An 18,158-nucleotide genomic window follows, 5' to 3' on the forward strand; every position below is an offset into this window, starting at 1 on the left:
GGATAGTGTTAGGGTTAGGGCTATGGTTTAGGTTTTCGGTTAGGGGTAACGTTAGGGTTCGGTTTAGGTTTAGGGTTAGGGTTAAGGTTAGGGTTACAGTTAGGGTTAGTGATAGGGTAAGTGTTAGGTTTAGGTTTAGAGGATAGGTTTAGGGTTAGGGTTACGGTTATTGTTAGGGTTAGGTTTAGGGTTAGAGTTTAGAGTTAGTGTTAGTGTTAGTGTTAGGGTTAGGGTTAGGGTTAGAGTTAGAGTTAGGGTTACGTTTAGGTTTAGGGTTAGGGTTAGGGTTATGGTTAGGGTTAGTGTTATGGTGAGGGTTAGGGTTACGTTTAGGGTTAGTGTTAGGGTTAGGGTTAGGGTTAGGTGTTAAGGATAGGGTTAGTGTTAACTTAAGGTTTAGGCTTAGGTTTAGGGTTAGGGTTAGTGTTAGGGTTAGGGTTATGTTGAGGTTTAGAGTTCGGGTTAGGGTTAGGGTTAGATTTAGGCTTGTATTTGGCTTAGTGTTAGGGTTAGAGTTAGAGGTTAGGGTTACAGTTAGTGTTAGCGTTATGGTTAGGGTTAGGTTTAGGGTTAGCTTTAGTGATAGTTGCAGGATTAGGGTTGGGGATAGTGTAAGGTTAGTGTTAGGGTTTAAGGTTACGGTTAGTGTTAGGGTTAGGATTATGTTTATGTTTAGGGTTAGGGTTAGGGTTAGCGTTAGGGTTTGGGTTAGGTTTAGGTATAGGATTCGGGTTAGGGAAATTGTTAGTGTTATGTGCAGGGTTTAGGTTTGTGGTTAGGGTTAGCGTTAGGGTTCGGTTTAGGTTTAGGGTTAGGGTTAGGTTTAGGTTTAGTGATCGGGTAAGGGTTAGGATTAGGTAGGGTAGGCTTCAGGTTACGGTTAGGGTTAGGGTTACGATTAGGTTAGGGTTACGGTAAGAATTAGGGTTAGTGTTAGTTTTAGGATTAGGGTTAGGGTTAGCATTAGGTTTAGGGTTAGGGTTAAAGTTAGGGTAAGGTTTAGGGTTAGGATTAGGGTTTGGCATTAGGGTTAGGGTTAGGGTTAGGTTTAGTATTAGGGTTAGGGTTAGGGTTAGGGTTAGAAGTTAGGTTTAGTGTTAGTGTTAGGGTTAGGCTTATGGTTAGGGTGAAGTTTAGAGGTTAGTGTTAGTGTTAATGTTATGGTAAGGGTTAGTCTTAGGTTTAGGGTTAGGTTAGGTTTAGGTTAAGTTTAGGGTTAGAGGTTAGTGGTAAGGTTAGTGTTAGTGTTAGGGTTAGGGTTATGGTTAGGGTTAGACAGTGTTCGGGTTAGGGTTAGCGTTAGGATATGATTAGGGTTTAGCTTTAGGGGTTAGGGTTGGGGATAGGATTAGAGGGTTAGGGTTAAGCTTAGAATTTAGGCTTTGGGTTAGGGTTATGGTTAGGGTTTTGGTTCGGGTTAGGGTTAGGGTTAGAGGTTAGGCTTATGGTTAGGGTTAGGGTTACGTTTAGGGTTAGGGTTAGGCTTAGGGTTAGTGGTTAGGAGTTAGGGATAGGGTTAGGTTTAGAGTTAGGGTTAGGTTAGGGTTAGGGTTAGTGTTAGGCTTAGGGTTAGGATTAGGGTTTGGCATTAGTGTTAGTGTTAGGGTTAGTTTGAGGTTTAGGGTTAGGGTTAGGGTTAGGTTTAGGGTTAGGTTGAGGTTTAGAGTTAGGCTTAGGTTTCGGGGTTGAAGTTAGGTTTGTGTTAGGGTTAGTGTTAGGATTAGGGTTAGAGGTTAGTGTTAGTGTTAGGGTTAGGTTTAGTGTTAGGGTTAGGGTTAGGCTTGGGGATAGTGTTAGGCTTAGTGTTAGGGTTTAGGGTTACGATTAGGGTTAGGTTTAGGGTTAGGTTTATGTTTATGTTTAGGGTTAGGGTTAGAGTTAGGGATAGAATAAGGCTTAGGATTTGGGTTAGGGTTAGGATTAGGGTTACGATTAGGCTTAGGGATATTGTTAGGGTTAGAGTTAGTGTTAGGATTAGTTTTGGGTTAGGTTTAGGGTTAGGGTTAGGGTTAGGGTTAAGGTTACAATTAGGTTTGGGTTAGGGTTAACATTACAGTTAGGGTTAGGGTTAGGCTTAGGTTTAGGTTAGGGTTAGGGTTAAGGTTAGGTTTAGGGTTTGAGGTTAGTGTGAGAGTTAGAGTTAGGGTTAGGGTTATGGTTCTACATTAGGGTTAGGGTTGGTGTTAGGGTTAGGGTTAGGGTTAGGTTTAGGGTTAAAGTTAGGTTTAGGGTTAGAGGTTAGTGTGAGGGTTAGAGTTAGGGTTAGGGTTACGGTTCTACTTTAGAGTTAGGGTTGGTGTTAGGGTTAGGGTAAGGGTTAGGGTTAGGGTTATGGTTATAGGTTAGGGTTTGATTTAGGGTTAGAGTTAGGGTTAGGGTTAGGGTTTAGTGTTACGGTTAGGTTTAGTGTTATGGTTAATGTTAGGGTTAGAGTTAGGGTTTTGGGTTACAGTTCGGTTTAGGCTTAGGGTTAGGTTTAGGTTTATGGTTAGGTTTAGGCTTAGTTTTAGGTATAGGTTAAGGGTTAGGAATAGGGTTAGAGGATAGGCTTATGGTTAGCTTTAGGGTTAGGGTTAGGGTTAGGGTTAGCTTTAGGGTTACAATTCGATTCTAGGGTTAGGTTTAGCATTAGGATTAGGGTTAGGGTAGGGTTAGAGTTCTGGTTAGAGTTTAGCATTATATTTAGGGTTAAGATTAGGGTTAGGGTTACAGTTAGGGTTAGGGTTAGGCTTAGAGGTTAGAGTTACGGTTAGGGTTAGGGTTGAGGCTTAGGCTTAGTGTTAGGCTTAGAGTTAGAAGTTAGCTTTAGGGTTATGTCTAGGGTTAGGGTTAGGTTTATTGTTAGGGTTAGGTTTAGGCTTAGAGTTTAGTGTTAGTGTTAGGGTCAGTGTTAGCGTTAGGGTCATGGTTAGGGTCAGAGTTAGGTTTAGGTTTAGGGTTAGGGTTACGGCTAGGGTTAGTGTTAGGGTTAGGGTTAGTGGTTAGGTGTTAGGGATAGAGTTAGGGTTAGCTTAATGTTTAGGGTTAGGTTTAGGGTTAGGGTTAGTGTTAGGGTTAGGGTTATGTTGAGGTTTAGAGTTTGGATTAGGGTTAGGGTTAGAAGTTAGGTTTGTGTTAGGCTTAGTGTTAGGGTTAGGCTTAGAGGTTATGGTTAGGTTTATGTTTATGGTTAGGGTTTTGGTAAGAGGTTAGCATTAATTTTAGGGTTACCGTTAGGGGTAGGTTTAGGGTTTACGGTTATGGTTATGTTTAGTGTTACGGTTATTTTTAGGGTTAGCGTTAGGGTTTAGGGTTACAGTTAGGTTTAGGCTTAGGGTGAGGTTTAGGTTTATGGTTAGGTTTAGGGTTAGGTTAGGGTTAGGATTAGGTATAGGGTAAGGGTTAGGAATAGGGTTAGAGAATAGGCTTAGGGTTAGCGTTAGGTTTAGGTAAGTGTTAGGGTTAGGCTTAGGGTTAGGGTTAGGGTTAGAGGTTAAGTTTAGGGTTAGGTTAGGGTTAGGGTTAGTGCTAGGGTTAGGGTTAGAGGTTAGTGTTAGGGTTAGGGTTAGGGTTAGGGTTTACAATTCGAGTCTAGAGTTAGGTTTAGCATTAGGATTAGGGTTAGTGTAGGGTTAGGGTTAGGGTTACAATTCGAGTCTAGGGTTAGGTTTAGCGTTAGGATTAAGGTTAGGGTAGGGTTAGAGTTCTGGTTAGAGGTTAGCATTATATTTAGGATTAAGATTAGGGTTAGGGTTACAGTTAGGGTTAGGGTTAGGCTTAGAGGTTAGAGTTACGGTTAGGGTTAGGGTTGAGGCTTAGGTAGTGTTAGGCTTAGAGTTAGAAGTTAGCTTTAGGGTTATGTCTAGGGTTAGGGTTAGATTGAGGTTTAGGGTTAGGGATAGGGTTAGTGTTAGAAGTTAGGTTTGTGTTAGGGTTAATGTTAGGGTTAGGTTTGTGTTAGTGTTATGGTTATGGTTAGGGTTAGGGTTAGTTTTAGTGTTAGGGTTAGGGTTAGGGTTAGGTTTATGGAAAGGGTTAGGGTTAGGGTTAGTGTTAGGGTTAGGCTTAGTTTTGTGTTAGGGTTGGGTTAGGGATAGTGTTAGGGTAGGGCTATGGCTTAGGTTTTCGGTTAGGGTAGCGTTAGGGTTCGGTTTAGGTTTAGGTTTAGGGTTAAGGTTAGGGTTACAGTTAGGGTTAGTAATAGGGTAAGTGTTAGGATTAGGTTTACAGGATAGGTTTAGGGTTAGTGTTACGGTTATTGTTAGGGTTAGGTTTAGGGTTAGAGTTTAGTGTTAGTGTTAGTTTTAGGGTTAGGGTTAGGGTTAGTGTTAGGGTTAGGTTTAGGTTTAGGTTTAGGGTTAGGGTTACGGTTAGGGTTAGTGTTATGGTTAGAGTTAGGATTAGGTTTAGGGTTAGGGTTAGGGTTAGGTTTAGGTTTAGGGTTGGGGTCAGGGATAGTATTAGGGTTATGGGCAGGGTTTAGGTTTGCGGTTAGTGTTGGCATTTGCGTTCGGTTTAGGTTTAGATTTAGTGTTAGGGTTAGTGGTTAGGGTTAGGGTTAGAGTTAGGTTTAGGTGTAGAGGTTAGGGTGAGGGTTAGAGTTAGGGTTAGGGTTACAGTTTGACTTTAGAGTTAGGGTTGACCTTAGGGTTAGGGTTAGGGTTAGGTTTATGGTTAGGGTTATGGTTAGAGGTTAGGTTTAGATTTAGGGTTAGAGTTAGTGTTAGGGTTAGGGTTTATGGTTATGGTTAGGTTTAGTGTTATGGTTAGTGTTAGGGTTAGGTTTAGAGTTTAGGGTTATGGTTAGATTTAGGCATAGGGTTAAGTTTAGGTTTATGGTTAGGTTTAGGTTTAGGATTAGGGTTAGGTTTAGGTATAGGGTAAGGGTTAGGAATAGGGTTAGAGGATAGGCTTAGGGTTAGCGTTAGGTTTAGGTAAGGGTTAGGGTTAGGCTTAAGATTAGGGTTAGGGTTAGGATTAGGGTTAGAGGTTAAGTTTAGGGTTAGTGTTAGGGTTAGGGTTAGGTTTAGGGTTACAATTCGAGTCTAGGGTTAGGTTTAGCGTTAGGAGTATGGTTACGGTAGGGTTAGGGTATTGGTTAGAGGTTAGGATTATATTTAGTGTTAGGGTTAGGGTTAGGGTTACGGTTAGGGTTAGGGTTAGGCTTAGAGGTTAGAGTTATGTTTAGGGTTAGGGTTGAGGCTTAGGTTTAGTGTTTGGCTTAGAGTTAGAAGTTAGCTTTAGGGTTATGGTTAGGATTAGGGTTAGGTTGAGGTTTAGTTTTAGGGATAGGGTTAGTGTTAAAAGTTAGGTTTGTGTCAGCGTTAATATTAGGTTTAATTTTGTGTTAGTGTTATGGTTAGGGTTAATTTTAGGGTTAGGGTTAGGGTTAGGTTTACAGATTGATTTAGGGTTAGAGTTAGTTTTGTGTTAGGGTTAGGGTTAGGGATAGTGTTAGGGTTAGGGCTATGGTTTAGGTTTTCGGTTAGGGGTAACGTTAGGGTTCGGTTTAGGTTTAGGGTTAGGGTTAAGGTTAGGGTTACAGTTAGGGTTAGTGATAGGGTAAGTGTTAGGATTAGGTTTAGAGGATAGGTTTAGGGTTAGGGTTATGGTTATTGTTAGGGTTAGGTTTAGGATTAGAGTTTAGAGTTAGTGTTAGTGTTAGGGTTAGGGTTAGATTTAGAGTTAGGGTTACGTTTAGGTTTAGGGTTAGGGTTAGGGCTATGGTTAGGGTTAGTCTTATGGTTAGGGTTAGGGTTACGTTTAGGGTTAGTGTTAGGGTTAGGGTTAGTGGTTAGGTGTTAGGGATAGGGTTAGGGTTAACTTAAGGTTTAGGCTTAGGTTTAGGGTTAGGGTTAGTGTTAGGGTTAGGGTTATGTTGAGGTTTAGAGTTCGGGTTAGGGTTAGGGTTAGAAGTTAGGCTTGTATTTGGCTTAGTGTTAGGGTTAGAGATAGAGTTTAGGGTTACAGTTAGGGTTAGGGTTATGGTTATGGTTAGGGTTAGGGTTAGGGTTAGGGTTAGGGTTAGGGATAGGGTTAGGGTTATGGTTATAGGTTAGCGTTTGATTTAGGGTTAGAGTTAGGGTTAGGGTTAGGGTTTAGTGTTACAGTTAGGTTTAGTGTTATGGTTAATGTTAGGGTTAGAGTTAGGGTTTTGGGTTACAGTTCGGTTTAGGCTTAGGGTTAGGTTTAGGTTTATGGTTAGGTTTAGGGTTAGGGTTAGGGTTAGTTTTAGGTATAGTTTAAGGGTTAGGAATAGGGTTAGAGGATAGGCTTATGGTTAGCTTTAGGGTTAGGGTTATGGTTAGGGTTAGCTTTACGGTTACAATTTGATTTTAGGGTTAGGTTTAGCATTAGGATTAGGGTTAGGGTAGGGTTAGAGTTCTGGTTAGAGGTTAGCATTATATTTAGGGTTAAGATTAGGGTTAGGGTTACAGTTAGGGTTAGGGTGAGGCTTAGAGGTTAGAGTTACAGTTAGGGTTAGGGTTGAGGCTTAGGCTTAGTGTTAGGCTTAGAGTTAGAAGTTAGCTTTAGGGTTATGTCTAGGGTTAGGGTTAGGTTTATTGTTAGGGTTAGGTTTAGGCTTAGAGTTTAGTGTTAGTTTTAGGGTCAGTGTTAGCGTTAGGGTCATGGTTAGGGTCAGAGTTAGGTTTAGGTTTAGGGTTAGGGTTACGGCTAGGGTTAGTGTTAGGGTTAGGGTTAGTGGTTAGGTGTTAGGGATAGAGTTAGGGTTAGCTTAATGTTTAGGGTTAGGTTTAGGGTTAGGGTTAGTGTTAGTGTTAGGGTTATGTTGAGGTTTAGAGTTTGGATTAGGGTTAGGGTTAGAAGTTAGGTTTGTGTTAGGCTTAGTGTTAGGGTTAGGCTTAGAGGTTATGGTTAGGGTTAGGGTTATGGTTAGGGTTAGGTTTAGGGTTAGCTTTAGTGATAGTTGCAGGATTGGGTTTGGGATAGTGTAAGGGTTAGTGTTAGGGTTTAAGGTTATGGTTAGCATTAGGGTTAGGTTTATGTTTATGTTTAGGGTTAGCATTATGGTTATGTTTAGGGTTAGGGTTGGGGTTAGGGCTATGGGCATGGTTTAGGTTTGTGGTTAGGGTTAGCGTTAGGGTTCTGTTTAGGTTTAGGGTTAGGGTTAGGTTTAGGGTTAGTGATAGGGTAAGTGTTAGGATTAGGGTTATAGGATAGGTTTAGGGTTAGGGTTAGGATTATTGTTAGGGTTAGTTAGGGTTCGAGTTTAGTGTTAGCGTTGGGGTTAGGTTTAGGGTTATGTTTACGGGTTAGTTGTTAGCCGTAGGCTTAGGGTTAGGCTTCGGGTTATGGTTAGGGTTACGGTTACGATTAGGTTATGGTTAGGATAAGGGTTAGTGTTAGGGTTAGTTAGGGTTAGGGTTAGGGTTAGGGTTAGGGTTAGGGTTAGGGTTGGGGATAGTGTTAGGGTTAGTGTTAGTGTTTAGGCTTATGGTAGGGTTAGGGTTACGTTTATGTTTATGTTTAGGGTTAGGGCTAGGGTTAGGGTTAGGGATAGAGTAAGGCTTAGGATTAGGGATAGGGTTAGGGTTACGATTAGGTTTAGGGATATTGTTAGGGTTAGCGTTAGTGTTAGGGTTAGTTTTGGGTTAGGGTTTAGCTTTAGGGTTAGGGTTAAGGTTCCAAGTTAGGTTTGGCCTAGGGTTAGGATTACGGTTAGGGTTAGGGTTAGGCTTATGTTTAGGTTTAGGGTTAGGGTTAGTGTTAGGGTTAGTTTTAGGGTTAGGATTAGAGTTAGGTTTAGGCTTAGAAGTTAGATTGAGGTTTAGATTTAGTGTTATTGTTATGGTTCGACTAGGTTTAGGGTTGGCATTAGGGTTAGGGTTAGGTTTAGGTTTATGGTTAGGGTTTTGGTAAGAGGTTAGCGTTAATTTTAGGGTTACCGTTCGGGGCAGGTTTAGGGTTTACGGTTATGGTTATGTTTAGTGTTACGGTTAGTTTTAGGGTTAGCGTTAGGGTTTAGGGTTACAGTTAGGTTTAGGCTTAGGGTTAGGTTTAGGTTTATGGTTAGGTTTAGAGTTAGGTTAGGGTTAGGATTAGGTATAGGGTAAGGGTTAGGAATAGGGTTAGAGAATAGGCTTAGGGTTAGCGTTAGGTTTAGGTAAGTGTTAGGGTTAGGCTTAGGGTTAGGGTTAGGGTTAGAGGTTAAGTTTAGGGTTAGGTTAGGGTTAGGGTTAGTGTTAGGGTTAGGGTTAGAGGTTAGTGTTAGTGTTAGGGTTAGGGTTAGGGTTACAATTTGAGTCTAGAGTTAGGTTTAGCGTTAGGATTAGGGTTAGTGTAGGGTTAGGGTTAGGGTTACAATTCGAGTCTAGGGTTAGGTTTAGCATTAGGATTAAGGTTAGGGTAGGGTTAGAGTTCTGGTTAGAGGTTAGCATGATATTTAGGGTTAAGATTAGGGTTAGGGTTACAGTTAGGGTTAGGGTTAGGCTTAGAGGTTAGAGTTATGGTTAGGGTTAAGGTTGAGGCTTAGGTTTAGAGTTAGGCTTAGAGTTAGAAGTTAGCTTTAGGGTTATGGCTAGGATTAGAGTTAGGTTGAGGTTTAGTTTTAGGGATAGGGTTAGTGTTCCAAGCTAGGTTTGTGTTAGCGTTAATGTTAGGTTTAAGTTTGTGTTAGTGTTATGGTTAGGGTTAATTTTAGTGTTAGGGTTAGGGTTAGGTTTACAGATTGATTTAGGGTTAGAGTTAGTTTTGTGTTAAGGTTATGGTTAGGGATAGTGTTAGGGTTAGGGCTATGGTTTAGGTTTTCGGTTAGGGGTAATTTTAGGGTTCGGTTTAGGTTTAGGGTTAGGGTTAAGGTTAGGGTTACAGTTAGGGTTAGTGATAGGGTAAGTGTTAGGTTTAGGTTTAGAGGATAGGTTTAGGGTTAGGGTTACGGTTATTGTTAGGGTTAGGTTTAGGGTTAGAATTTAGAGTTAGTGTTAGTGTTAGTGTTAGGGTTAGGGTTAGGGTTAGAGTTAGAGTTAGGGTTACGTTTAGGTTTAGGGTTATGGTTAGGGTTATGGTTAGGGTTAGTGTTATGGTTAGGGTTAGGGTTAAGTTTAGGGTTAGTGTTAGTGTTAGGGTTAGGGTTAGGTGTTAGGGATAGGGTTAGGGTTAACTTAAGGTTTAGGCTTAGGTTTAGGGTTAGGGTTAGTGTTAGGGTTAGGGTTATGTTGAGGTTTAGAGTTCGGGTTAGGGTTAGGGTTAGAAGTTAGGCTTGTATTTGGCTTAGTGTTAGGGTTAGAGTTAGAGTTTAGGGTTACAGTTAGGGTTAGGGTCATGGTTAGGGTTAGGTTTAGGGTTAGCTTTAGTGATAGTTGCAGGATTAGGGTTGGGGATAGTGTAAGGTTAGTGTTAGGGTTTAAGGTTACAGTTAGTGTTAGGGTTAGGATTATGTTTATGTTTAGGGTTAGGGTTAGGGTTAGCGTTAGGGTTTGGGTTAGGTTTAGGTATAGGATTCGGTTTAGGGAAATTGTTAGTGTTATGTGCAGGGTTTAGGTTTGTGGTTAGGGTTAGCGTTAGGGTTCGTTTTAGGTTTAGGGTTAGGGTTAGGTTTAGGTTTAGTGATCGGGTAAGGGTTAGGATTAGGTAGGGTAGGCTTCAGGTTACGGTTAGGGTTAGGGTTACGATTAGGTTAGGGTTACGGTAAGAATTAGGGTTAGTGTTAGTTTTAGGATTAGGGTTAGTGTTAGCATTAGGTTTAGGGTTAGGTTTAAAGTTAGGGTAAGGTTTAGGGTTAGGATTAGGGTTTGGCATTAGGGTTAGGGTTAGGGTTAGGTTTAGTATTAGGGTTACGGTTAGGGTTAGGGTTAGAAGTTAGGTTTAGTGTTAGTGTTAGGGTTAGGCTTATGGTTAGGGTTAAGTTTAGAGGTTAGTGTTAGTGTTAATGTTATGGTAAGGGTTAGTCTTAGGTTTAGGGTTAGGTTAGGTTTAGGTTAAGTTTAGGGTTAGAGGTTAGTGGTAAGGTTAGTGTTAGTGTTAGGGTTAGGGTTATGGTTAGGGTTAGACAGTGTTCGGGTTAGGGTTAGCGTTAGGATATGATTAGGGTTTAGCTTTAGGGGTTAGGCTTGGGGTTAGGGTTAGAGGGTTAGGGTTAAGGTTAGAATTTAGGCTTTGGGTTAGGGTTATGGTTAGGGTTTTGGTTCGGGTTAGGGATAGGGTTAGAGGTTAGGCTTATGGTTAGGGTTAGGGTTACATTTAGGGTTAGGGTTAGGCTTAGGGTTAGTGGTTAGGAGTTAGGGATAGGGTTAGGTTTAGAGTTAGGGTTAGGTTAGGGTTAGGGTTAGTGTTAGGCTTAGGGTTAGGATTAGGGTTTGGCATTAGTGTTAGTGTTAGGGTTAGTTTGAGGTTTAGGGTTAGGGTTAGGGTTAGGTTTAGGGTTAGGTTGAGGTTTAGAGTTAGGCTTAGGTTTCGGGGTTGAAGTTAGGTTTGTGTTAGGGTTAGTGTTAGGATTAGGGTTAGAGGTTAGTGTTAGTGTTAGGGTTAGGTTTAGTGTTAGGGTTAGGGTTAGGCTTGGGGATAGTGTTAGGCTTAGTGTTAGGGTTTAGGGTTACGATTAGGGTTAGGTTTAGGGTTAGGTTTATGTTTATGTTTAGGGTTAGGGTTAGAGTTAGGGATAGAATAAGGCTTAGGATTTGGGTTAGGGTTAGGATTAGGGTTACGATTAGGCTTAGGGATATTGTTAGGGTTAGAGTTAGTGTTAGGATTAGTTTTGGGTTAGGTTTAGGGTTAGGGTTAGGGTTAGGGTTAAGGTTACAATTAGGTTTGGGTTAGGGTTAACATTACAGTTAGGGTTAGGGTTAGGCTTAGGTTTAGGTTAGGGTTAGGGTTAAGGTTAGTGGTTAGGGTTAGGGTTAATGTTAGGTTTAGGGTTTGAGGTTAGTGTGAGAGTTAGAGTTAGGGTTAGGGTTACGGTTCTACATTAGGATTAGGGTTGGTGTTAGGGTTAGGGTTAGGGTTAGGTTTAGGGTTAAAGTTAGGTTTAGGGTTAGAGGTTAGTGTGAGGGTTAGAGTTAGGGTTAGGGTTACGGTTCTACTTTAGAGTTAGGGTTGGTGTTAGGGTTAGGGTAAGGGTTAGGGTTAGGGTTATGGTTATAGGTTAGCATTTGATTTAGGGTAAGAGTTAGGGTTAGGGTTAGGGTTTAGTGTTACGGTTAGGTTTAGTGTTATGGTTAATGTTAGGGTTAGAGTTAGGGTTTTGGGTTACAGTTCGGTTTAGGCTTAGGGTTAGGTTTAGGTTTATGGTTAGGTTTAGGGTTAGGGTTAGGGTTAGTTTTAGGTATAGGTTAAGGGTTAGGAATAGGGTTAGAGGATAGGCTTATGATTAGCTTTAGGGTTAGGGTTAGGGTTAGGGTTAGCTTTAGGGTTACAATTCGATTCTAGGGTTAGGTTTAGCATTAGGATTTGGGTTAGGGTAGGGTTAGAGTTCTGGTTAGAGGTTAGCATTATATTTAGGGTTAAGATTAGGGTTATGGTTACAGTTAGGGTTAGGGTTAGGCTTAGAGGTTAGAGTTACGGTTAGGGTTAGGGTTGAGGCTTAGGCTTAGTGTTAGGCTTAGAGTTAGAAGTTAGCTTTAAGGTTATGTCTAGGGTTAGGATTAGGTTTATTGTTAGGGTTAGGTTTAGGCTTAGAGTTTAGTGTTAGTGTTAGGGTCAGTGTTAGTGTTAGGGTTATGGTTAGTGTTAGAGTTAGGTTTAGGTTTAGGGTTAGGGTTACGGCTAGGGTTAGTGTTAGGGTTAGGGTTAGTGGTTAGGTGTTAGGGATAGAGTTAGGGTTAGCTTAATGTTTAGGGTTAGGTTTAGGGTTAGGGTTAGTGTTAGGGTTAGGGTTATGTTGAGGTTTAGAGTTTGGATTAGGGTTAGGGTTAGAAGTTAGGTTTGTGTTAGGCTTAGTGTTAGGGTTAGGCTTAGAGGTTATGGTTAGGGTTAGGGTTATGGTTAGGGTTAGGTTTAGGGTTAGCTTTAGTGATAGTTGCAGGATTGGGTTTGGGATAGTGTAAGGGTTAGTGTTAGGGTTTAAGGTTATGGTTAGCATTAGGGTTAGGTTTATGTTTATGTTTAGGGTTAGCGTTATGGTTATGTTTAGGGTTAGGGTTGGGTTTAGGGCTATGGGCATGGTTTAGGTTTGTGGTTAGGGTTAGCGTTAGGGTTCTGTTTAGGTTTAGGGTTAGGGTTAGGTTTAGGGTTAGTGATAGGGTAAGTGTTAGGATTAGGGTTATAGGATAGGTTTAGGGTTAGGGTTAGGATTATTGTTAGGGTTAGTTAGGGTTCGAGTTTAGTGTTAGCGTTGGGGTTAGGGTTAGGGTTATGTTTAGGGGTTAGTTGTTAGCCGTAGGCTTAGGGTTAGGCTTCGGGTTATGGTTAAGGTTACGGTTACGATTAGGTTATGGTTAGGATAAGGGTTAGTGTTAGGGTTAGTTAGGGTTAGGGTTAGGGTTAGGGTTAGGGTTAGGGTTAGGGTTGGGGATAGTGTTAGGGTTAGTGTTAGTGTTTAGGGTTATGGTAGGGTTAGGGTTACGTTTATGTTTACGTTTAGGGTTAGGGTTAGGGTTAGGGTTAGGGATAGAGTAAGGCTTAGGATTAGGGATAGGGTTAGCGTTACGATTAGGTTTAGGGATATTGTTAGGGTTAGTGTTAGTGTTAGGGTTAGTTTTGGGTTAGGGTTTAGCGTTAGGGTTAGGGTTAAGGTTCCAAGTTAGTTTTGGCCTAGGGTTAGGGTTACGGTTAGGGTTAGGGTTAGGCTTATGTTTAGGTTTAGGGTTAGGGTTAGTGTTAGGGTTAGTTTTTAGGGTTAGGGTTAGGGTTAGGGTTAGGGTTAGGGTTAGTGATAGGGTAAGTGTTAGGATTAGGTTTACAGGATAGGTTTAGGGTTAGTGTTACGGTTATTGTTAGGGTTAGGTTTAGGGTTAGAGTTTAGTGTTAGTGTTAGTTTTAGGGTTAGGGTTACGGTTAGGGTTAGGGTTAGGCTTATGTTTAGGTTTAGGGTTAGGGTTAGTGTTAGGGTTAGTTTTTAGGGTTAGGGTTAGAGTTAGGTTTAGGTTTTGAAGTTAGGGTGAGGGTTAGATATAGTGTTATTGTTACGGTTCTGACTAGGTTTAGGGTTGGCATTAGGGTTAGGGTTAGGTTTAGGTTTATGGTTAGGGTTTTGGTAAGAGGTTAGCATTAATTTTAGGGTTACCGTTAGGGGTAGGTTTAGGGTTTATGGTTATGGTTATGTTTAGTGTTACGGTTATTTTTAGGGTTAGCGTTAGGGTTTAGGGTTACAGTTAGGTTTAGGCTTAGGGTGAGGTTTAGGTTTATGGTTAGGTTTAGAGTTAGGTTAGGGTTAGGATTAGGTATAGGGTAAGGGTTAGGAATAGGGTTAGAGAATAGGCTTAGGGTTAGCGTTAGGTTTAGGTAAGTGTTAGGGTTAGGCTTAGGGTTAGGGTTAGGGTTAGAGGTTAAGTTTAGGTTTAGGTTAGGGTTAGGGTTAGTGCTAGGGTTAGGGTTAGAGGTTAGTGTTAGGGTTAGGGTTAGGGTTAGGGTTTACAATTCGAGTCTAGATTTAGGTTTAGCGTTAGGATTAGAGTTAGTGTAGTGTTAGGGTTAGGGTTACAATTCGAGTCTAGGGTTAGGTTTAGCGTTAGGATTAAAGTTAGGGTAGGGTTAGAGTTCTGGTTAGAGGTTAGCATTATATTTAGGATTAAGATTAGGGTTAGGGTTACAGTTAGGGTTAGGGTTAGGCTTAGAGGTTAGAGTTACGGTTAGGGTTAGGGTTGAGGCTTAGGTAGTGTTAGGCTTAGAGTTAGAAGTTAGCTTTAGGGTTATGTCTAGGGTTAGGGTTAGATTGAGGTTTAGGGTTAGGGATAGGGTTAGTGTTAGAAGTTAGGTTGTGTTAGGGTTAATGTTAGGGTTAGGTTTGTGTTAGTGTTATGGTTATGGTTAGGGTTAGGGTTAGTTTTAGTGTTAGGGTTAGGGTTAGGTTTAGGTTTATGGATAGGCTTAGGGTTAGGGTTAGGGTTAGGGTTAGGCTTAGTTTTGTGTTAGGGTTGGGTTAGGGATAGTGTTAGGGTAGGGCTATGGCTTAGGTTTTCGGTTAGGGCAGCGTTAGGGTTCGGTTTAGGTTTAGGTTTAGGGTTAAGGTTAGGGTTACAGTTAGGGTTAGTAATAGGGTAAGTGTTAGGATTAGGTTTACAGGATAGGTTTAGGGTTAGTGTTACGGTTATTGTTAGGGTTAGGTTTAGGGTTAGAGTTTAGTGTTAGTGTTAGTTTTAGGGTTAGGGTTAGGGTTAGAGTTAGGGTTAGGTTTAGGTTTAGGTTTAGGGTTAGGGTTACGGTTAGGGTTACTCTTATGGTTAGAGTTAGGATTAGGTTTAGGGTTATGGTTAGGTTTAGGTTTAGGTTTAGGGTTGGGGTCAGGGATAGTATTAGAGTTATGGGCAGGGTTTAGGTTTGCGGTTAGTGTTGGCATTTGCGTTCGGTTTAGGTTTAGATTTAGTGTTAGGGTTAGTGGTTAGGGTTAGGGTTAGAGTTAGGTTTAGGTTTAGAGGTTAGGGTGAGGGTTAGAGTTAGGGTTAGGGTTACAGTTTGACTTTAGAGTTAGGGTTGGCCTTAGGGTTAGGGTTAGGGTTAGGTTTATGGTTAGGGTTATGGTTAGAGGTTAGGTTTAGATTTAGGGTTAGAGTTAGTGTTAGGGTTAGGGTTTATGGTTATCGTTAGGTTTAGTGTTATGGTTAGTGTTAGGGTTAGGTTTAGAGTTTAGCGTTATGGTTAGATTTAGGCATAGGGTTAGGTTTAGGTTTATGGTTAGGTTTAGGTTTAGGATTAGGGTTAGGTTTAGGTATAGGGTAAGGGTTAGGAATAGGGTTAGAGGATAGGCTTAGGGTTAGTGTTAGGTTTAGGTAAGGGTTAGGGTTAGGCTTAAGATTAGGGTTAGGGTTAGGATTAGGGTTAGAGGTTAAGTTTAGGGTTAGTGTTAGGGTTAGGGTTAGGTTTAGGGTTACAATTCGAGTCTAGGGTTAGGTTTAGCGTTAGGAGTATGGTTACGGTAGGGTTAGGGTATTGGTTAGAGGTTAGGATTATATTTAGGGTTAGTGTTAGGGTTAGGGTTACGGTTAGGGTTAGGGTTAGGCTTAGAGGTTAGAGTTATGTTTAGGGTTAGGGTTGAGGCTTAGGTTTAGTGTTTGGCTTAGAGTTAGAAGTTAGCTTTAGGGTTATGGTTAGGATTAGGGTTAGGTTGAGGTTTAGTTTTAGGGATAGGGTTAGTGTTACAAGTTAGGTTTGTGTTAGCGTTAATGTTAGGTTTAAGTTTGTGTTAGTGTTATGGTTAGGGTTAATTTTAGGGTTAGGGTTAGGGTTAGGTTTACAGATTGATTTAAGGTTAGAGTTAGTTTTGTGTTAGGGTTAGGGTTAGGGATAGTGTTAGGGTTAGGGCTATGGTTTAGGTTTTCGGTTAGGGGTAACGTTAGGGTTCGGTTTAGGTTTAGGGTTAGGGTTAAGGTTAGGGTTACAGTTAGCGTTAGTGATAGGGTAAGTGTTAGGATTAGGTTTAGAGGATAGGTTTAGGGTTAGGGTTACGGTTATTGTTAGGGTTAGGTTTAGGGTTACAGTTTAGAGTTAGTGTTAGTGTTAGTGTTAGTGTTAGTGTTAGTGTTAGGGTTAGGGTTAGAGTTAGAGTTACGTTTAGGTTTAGGGTTAGGGTTAGGGTCATGGTTAGGGTTAGTGTTATGTTTAGGGTTAGGGTTACGTTTAGGGTTAGTGTTAGGGTTAGGGTTAGTGGTTAGGTGTTAGGGATAGGGTTAGTGTTAACTTAAGGTTTAGGCTTAGGTTTAGGGTTAGGGTTAGTGTTAGGGTTAGGGTATGTTGAGGTTTAGAGTTCGGGTTAAGGTTAGGGTTAGAAGTTAGGCTTGTATTTGGCTTAGTGTTAGGGTTAGAGTTAGAGGTTAGGATTACAGTTAGGGTTAGGGTTATGGTTAGGGTTAGGTTTAGGGTAAGCTTTAGTGATAGTTCCAGGATTAGGGTTGGGGATAGTGTAAGGATAGTGTTAGGGTTTAAGGTTACGGTTAGTGTTAGGGTTAGGATTATGTTTATGTTTAGGGTTAGGGTTAGGGTTAGCTTTAGGGCTTGGTTTACTTTTAGGTATAGGATTCGGGTTAGGGAAATTGTTAGTGTTATGTGCAGGGTTTAGGTTTGTGGTTAGGGTTAGCGTTAGGGTTCGGTTTAGGTTTAGGGTTAGGGTTAGGTTTAGGTTTAGTGATCGGGTAAGGGTTAGGATTAGGTAGGGTAGGCTTCAGGTTACGGTTAGGGTTAGGGTTACGATTAGGTTAGGGTTACGGTAAGAATTAGGGTTAGTGTTAGTTTTAGGATTAGGGTTAGGGTTCGCATTAGGTTTAGGGTTAGGTTTAAAGTTAGGGTAAGGTTAAGGGTTAGGATTAGGGTTTGGCATTAGGGTTAGGGTTAGGGTTAGGTTTAGTATTAGGGTTAGGGTTAGGGTTAGGGTTAGAAGTTAGGTTTAGTGTTAGTGTTAGGGTTAGGCTTATGGTTAGGGTTAAGTTTAGAGGTTAGTGTTAGTGTTAATGTTATGGTAAGGGTTAGTCTTAGGTTTAGGGTTAGGTTAGGTTTAGGTTAAGTTTAGGGTTAGAGGTTAGTGGTAAGGTTAGTGTTAGTGTTAGGGTTAGGGTTATGGTTAGGGTTAGACAGTGTTCGGGTTAGGGTTAGCATTAGGATATAATTAGGGTTTAGCTTTAGGGGTTAGGGTTAGGGTTAGGGTTAGAGGGTTAGTGTTAAGGTTAGAATTTAGGCTTTGGGTTAGGGTTATGGTTAGGGTTTTGGTTCTGGTTAGTGTTAGGGTTAGAGGTTAGGCTTATGGTTATGGTTAGGGTTACGTTTAGGGTTAGGGTTAGGCTTAGGGTTAGTGGTTAGGAGTTAGGGATAGGGTCAGGTTTAGAGTTAGGGTTAGGTTAGGGTTAGGGTTAGTGTTAGGCATAGGGTTAGGATTAGGGTTTGGCATTAGTGTTAGTGTTAGGTTTAGTTTGAGGTTTAGGGTTAGGGTTAGGGTTAGGTTTAGGGTTAGGTTGAGGTTTAGAGTTAGGCTTAGGTTTCGGGGTTGAAGTTAGGTTTGTGTTAGGGTTAGTGTTCGGATTAGGGTTAGAGGTTAGTGTTAGTGTTAGGGTTAGGTTTAGTGTTAGGGTTAGGGTTAAGCTTGGGGATAGTGTTAGGCTTAGTGTTAGGGTTTAGGGTTACGATTAGGGTTAGGTTTAGGGTTAGGTTTATGTTTATGTTTAGGGTTAGGATTAGAGTTAGGGATAGAATAAGGCTTAGGATTTGGGTTAGGGTTAGGATTAGGGTTACGATTAGGCTTAGGGATATTGTTAGGGTTAGAGTTAGTGTTAGGATTAGTTTTGGGTTAGGTTTAGGGTTAGGGTTAGGGTTAGGGTTAAGGTTACAATTAGGTTTGGGTTAGGGTTAACATTACAGTTAGGGTTAGGGTTAGGCTTAGGTTTAGGTTAGGGTTAGGGTTAAGGTTAGTGGTTAGGGTTAGGGTTAATGTTAGCTTTAGGGTTAGAGGTTAGTGTGAGGGTTAGAGTTAGGGTTAGGGTTACTGTTCTACATTAGGGTTAGGGTTGGTGTTAGGGTTAGGGTTAGGGTTAGGTTTAGGGTTAAAGTTAGGTTTAGGGTTAGAGGTTAGGGTGAGGGTTAGAGTTAGGGTTAGGGTTACGGTTCTACTTTAGAGTTAGGGTTGGTGTTAGGGTTAGGGTTAGGGTTAGGGTTAGTGTTATGGTTATAGGTTAGCGTTTGATTTAGGGTTAGAGTTAGGGTTAGGGTTAGGGTTTAGTGTTACGGTTAGGTTTAGTGTTATGGTTAATGTTAGGGTTAGAGTTAGGGTTTTGGGTTACAGTTCGGTTTAGGCTTAGGGTTATGTTTAGGTTTATGGTTAGGTTTAGGGTTAGGGTTAGGGTTAGTTTTAGGAATAGGTTAAGGGTTAGGAATAGGGTTAGAGGATAGGCTTATGGTTAGCTTTAGGGTTAGGGTTAGGGTTAGGGTTAGGGTTAGCTTTAGGGTTACAATTCTATTCTAGGGTTAGGTTTAGCATTAGGATTAGGGTTAGGGTAGGGTTAGAGTTCTGGTTAGAGGTTAGCATTATATTTAGGGTTAAGATTAGGGTTAGGGTTACAGTTAGGGTTAGGGTTAGGCTTAGA

The sequence above is a fragment of the Cavia porcellus genome, unplaced genomic scaffold (genome assembly GCF_034190915.1).
Source record: "Cavia porcellus strain 051 isolate PalLab524CR breed Dunkin Hartley unplaced genomic scaffold, mCavPor4.1 scaffold_19, whole genome shotgun sequence".
Classification (NCBI taxonomy): domain Eukaryota; kingdom Metazoa; phylum Chordata; class Mammalia; order Rodentia; family Caviidae; genus Cavia; species Cavia porcellus.